This window comes from Triturus cristatus, chromosome 2_1, assembly GCF_964204655.1.
Source record: "Triturus cristatus chromosome 2_1, aTriCri1.1, whole genome shotgun sequence".
NCBI classification, from domain to species: domain Eukaryota; kingdom Metazoa; phylum Chordata; class Amphibia; order Caudata; family Salamandridae; genus Triturus; species Triturus cristatus.
In genome coordinates, this window is record NC_140581.1 from 1,171,844,307 (window position 1) to 1,171,849,306 (window position 5,000).

Sequence of the window (5,000 nt, forward strand, 5' to 3'; positions counted from 1 at the left end):
TCCCGGGGTGCGGGAGCCCCCTGTCCCGCAAGCCAGCCGAGGGTCCGGTCGCTGGGGTCGGGTGTCCACCGAGGCCCGGGGAGGCTCTCCCCGGCCTGGCTGGAGGTCCGGGAGCTGGGCCCGGTGCTGGAGCTCCGTCCCGGGGTGCGGGGGCCCCCTGTCCTGCAAGCCAGCCGAGGGTCCGGGCGCTGGGGACAGGGCGTCCACCGGGGCCCGGGGAGTCTCTCCCCGGCCTGGCTGGAGGTCCGGGAGCTGGGCCCGGTGCTGGAGCTCCGTCCCGGGGTGCGGGAGCCCCCTGTCCCGCAAGCCAGCCGAGGGTCTGGGCGCTGGGACCGGGTGTCCACCGGGGCCCGGGGAGGCTCTCCCCGGCCTGGCTGGGGGTCCGGAAGCTGGGCCCGGTGCTGGAGCTCCATCCCGGGGTACGGGAGCCCCCTGTCCCGCAAGCCAGCCGAGGGTCCGGGCGCTGGGGACGGGTGTGCACCGGGGCCCGGGGAGGCTCTCCCCGGCCTGGCTGGGGGTCCGGAAGCTGGTCCCGGGCCCGGTGCTGGAGCTCCGTTCCCGGGGTGCGGGAGCCCCCTGTCCCGCAAGCCAGCGGAGGGTCCGGGCGCTGGGGACAGGGTGTCCACCAGGGCCCGGGGAGGCTCTCCCTGGCCTGGCTAGGGTTCGGAAGCTGGGCCCGGGTCCGGGGCTTGTGCTCCGTCCCAGTGTCCCAGGGAGCGGGAGCCCCCCGTCCTGCAAGCCAGCCGAGGGTCCATGCGCTGGGGAAGGGTGTCCACCGGGGCCCAGGGAGTTTCTCCCCGGCCTGGCTAGGGTTCTGAAGCTGGGACCGGGCCCGGGGCTCTTGCACCGTCCGGCGGGCCCCGGGGTGCGTGAGCCACCCCCGTCCTGCAAGACAGCCGAGGGTCTAGGTGCTGGAGACAGGGGTCCACCGGGGCCCAGGGAGGCTCTCTCCGGCCTGGCTGCTATCAGAAGCAGGGACCGGGCCGGTGTGCAGGAGTGGCTGGCTTTATCTGCTACGCTGACGGAGCGTAGTTTTCTGCCCACCCCTATACAACCGTGTGGTTTGTGAGAACCCGTCCTGCGGCCTGGTAAGGGTCCGGGTGCCCGTGACGTGGTCCATTGGGCGAAGGGAGTCTCCCCAGACCTGGCTGGGATCAGAAGCAGGGACCGGGCCAGGTGGGTGGGTGGCTGGCTAAGGTCTTTCCACTGCGTAGTAGGAGTTTGGTTAGGGCTGGGCGGACTTTGCGTAGCAGAATTTTAAAAAAATTTGTGGAAAACGAGAGCACATCCTGAGTAGGGCTGGGCGGACTTTGCCTAGCGCAACTACGCACTATTCTGAAGAAAATTGTGGAAAACGAGCGCACAACCTCATGGACTGTGTGCCCGGGACGGGTCCCTCGTGCTTGGGCAGGCTCCCCGACCTCCCCAGCCTGGCTGTGTTGAGAAGCAGGGACCGGCCCCGGGCCTCCTGATTTTTGGTCAGGGCCTGGGATCCCACGTCCTGCGGCCTGCCAAGTGTCCATCTGCCCGGGACAAGGGACCCTGGTGCAGAGCCCCGGAGCCCTGCAAGGGCAGTCGGGAGCCCTACCGCTATGGCTCGGTGTGGGCAGCTGGGAGTCCTTCCGGTCCCGGCCATCTGGTCGCACCTTTCCCTCGGCCATCTGGTCGCGCGCAATGCTTTCCAATGGGGCGACCAGATGGCCGGGCCGGCCTGGAAGTCCCGATGAGGGTCCATTCGCCTCGCGGATCCCAGCCAGGGCTCCAGGAGGCCGGGCGCGTCCGCGCCTAGGGTCCCCTCCGTCACTCGGAGCGCGAGGGTTACAAGAAAGGTGGGTAGCCTTCCTCCGGATTAGTAGGGGCAGGGTATGCCGGGACACCCCTCCTGGGGATTGCGGTTCTCAGGCGGGGACCAGATGGGCCAAGCCCGGACGACACTTCCCCGGGGCGTCGGGTGCTTCCTCCTCCAGCCCGCGGCGAGGCAAAGTGCCCAGGACGGGCTCCATGGGTCTCCCGGGCGTCCCCCGAGGCCTGCAGCCCCAAAGCCCTGCAGACCCTGGAGCCCTTCAGCACGGAGCCCTGGAGCCCTGCAGGCCCGGAACCCTAGCAGGCCCAGGGCCCTGCAGCCCCGGAGCCCTGCAGGCCCGGAGCCCTGCAGCCCCGGAGCCCTGCAGGCCCAGAGCCCTGCAGCCCCGGAGCCCTGCAGCCCCGGAGCCCTGCAGCCCCGGAGCCCTGCAGCCCCAGAGCCCTGCAGCCCCGGAGCCCTGCAGCCCCGGAGCCCTGCAGGCCCAGAGCCCTGCAGGCCCAGAGCCCTGCAGCCCCGGAGCCCTGCAGCCCCGGAGCCCTGCAGCCCCGGAGCCCTGCAGGCCCAGAGCCCTGCAGCCACGGAGCCCTGCGTGGGCAGGCGGGAACCCTACCGCTATGGCTCGGGCAGACGGGAGCCCTTTCAGTTGCCGGCCACCTGGTCGCGCCTTTCCCCTCGGCCATCTGGTCGCGCGCAATGCTTTCCAATGGGGCGACCAGATGGCCGAGCCGGCCTGGAAGTCCCGATGAGGGTCCATTTGCCTCCCGGATCCCAGCCAGGGCTCCGGGAGGCCGGGCGCGTCCGCGCCTAGGGTCCCCTCCGTCACTTGCAGCGCGCGGGTTACAAGAAAGGGGGGTATCCTTCCTCTGGATTATTAGGGGCAGGGTATGCCGGAACACCCATGCTGGGGCTGTGCGGTTCATTGCCGGGGACCAGATGGGCTACGCCCGGGCAACATCCTCCCAGGCCTCCGGGGCTTCCCTCCTCCGGGCCGCGGCATGGCAAAGTGCCCAGGGACGGGCTCCACGGGTCCCGGGCAGTCCTCCCCCGGGCGCCCAGGCCCCGAGAGCTCCGGTGGACCTCCCCGTGCCCGAGGCCAACCCGGGAAGCAGAGTCCCCCCCCGAGCCCTTGGTGTGAGGGTGGGCAGGCGGGAGCCCTACCGCTATGGCTCGGGCAGACGGGAGCCCTTTCAGTTGCCGGCCATCCGGTCGCTCCTTTCCCCTCGGCCATCTGGTCGCGCGCAATGCTTTCCAATGGGGCGACCAGATGGCCGGGCCGGCCTGGAAGTCCCGATGAGGGTCCATTCGCCTCCCGGATCCCAGCCAGGGCTCCAGGAGGCCGGGCGCGTCCGCGCCTAGGGTCCCCTCCGTCACTCGCAGCGCGCGGGTTACAAGAAAGGAGGGTATCCTTCCTCCGGATTAGTAGGGGCAGGGTATGCCGAAACACCCATGCCGGGGCTGTGCGGTTCATTGCCGGGGACCAGATGGGCTACGCCCGGGCAACATCCTCCCAGGTCCCCGGGGCTTCCCTCCTCCGGGCCGCGGCATGGCAAAGTGCCCAGGGACGGGCTCCACGGGTCCCGGGCAGTCCTCCCCCGGGTACGCCCAGGCCCCGAGAGCTCCGGTGGTCCTCCCCGTGCCTGAGGCCCAGCCGGGAAGCAGAGTCCCCACCCCGAGCCCCTGGTGGGTGGGCAGGCGGGAGTCCTTTCAGTTGCCGGCCACCTGGTGGCTCCTTTCCCCTCGGCCATCTGGTCGCGCGCAATGCTTTCCAATGGGGCGACCAGATGGCAGGGCCAGGCCTGGAAGTCCCGATGAGGGTCCATTTGCCTCTCGGATCCCAGCCGGGGCTCCAGGAGGCCGGGTGCGTTCGCCCCTAGGGTCCCCTCCGTCACTCGGAGCGCGCGGGTTTCAAGAACGGGGGGTAGCCTTCCTCCGGATTACTAGGGACAGGGTACTCTGGGACCCCTCTCGGTCCTCAGCCGGCAACTGGGTCCTGCCGTGTGGCAGGGTGGCCGGAGGGCCTTCCCCTGCGCCTGTGGGCCCGGGAGCCCCGGATGGGTCCAGGGGCCCGGCCGGGCCCCGGGTCGGGGTCTCCGGCCCCGGGTGCCGTCCCCCGGCCTGCGGCACCGCCAAAGGCCCGGGACGGGGTTCCGTTGTGGCCGGGGTGCCTCCCGTGGCTGGATTGGGTTCAGGAGCTCCGGCCGGGCCCCGGGGAGGGCGGCCTCCCCGCCCCGGTCTCCGTCCCGGGTCCTGCCGCGTGGCAGGGTGCCCGGGGAGGGGTCCGGAGGGCCCGGGGAGGCTTCCCCTGCACCTGCGGTCCTCGGAGCCCCAGCTGGGTCCAGGGGCCCGGCCGGGCCCCGGGTCGGGGTCTCCGGCCCCGGGCGCCGTCCCCCGGCCTGCGGCACTGCCAAAGGCCCGGGACGGGGTTCCGTTGGGGCCGGGGAGCCTCCCCTCGCTCGTCTGGGTCCCGGAGCTCCGGCCGGGCCCCTGGGGGCCCCGGGGAGGGCGGCCTCCCCACCCCGGTCTCCGTCCCGGGTCCTGCCGCGTGGCAGGGTGCCCGGGGAGGGGTCCGGAGGGCCCCGGGAGGCTTCCCCTGCGCCTGCGGTCCCCGGAGCCCCGGCTGGTTCCAGGGGCCCGGCCGGGCCCCGGGTTGAGGCCTTCGGCCCCGGGCCCAGTCCCCCGGCCTGCGGCACTGCCAAAGGCCCGGGACGGGGTTCCGTTGGGGCCGGGGAGCCTCCCCTCGCTCGTCTGGGTCCCGGAGCTCCGGCCGGGCCCCTGGGGGCCCCGGGGAGGGCGGCCTCCCCACCCCGGGCTCCGTCCCGGGTCCTGCCGCGTGGCAGGGTGCCCGGGGAGGGGTCCAGAGGGCCCGGGGAGGCTTCCCCTGCGCCTGCGGTCCCCGGAGCCCCGGCTGGGTCCAGGGGCCCGGCCAGGCCCCGGGTCGGGGTCTCCGGCCCCGGGCCCCGTCCCCCAGCCTGCGGCACTGCCAAAGGCCCGGGACGGGGTTCCGTTGTGGCTGGGGAGCCTCCCCTCGCTCGTCTGGGTTCCGGAGCCCCGGCCGGGCCCCTGGGGGCCCCGGGGAGGGCGGCCTCCCCGCCCCGGGCTCCGTCCCGGGTCCTGCCGCGCGGCAGGGTACCCGGGGCGGGGTCCGGTGGGCCCGGGGAGGCTTCCCCTTCCCTTTTGCCTTTCCCCTCGGCCATCT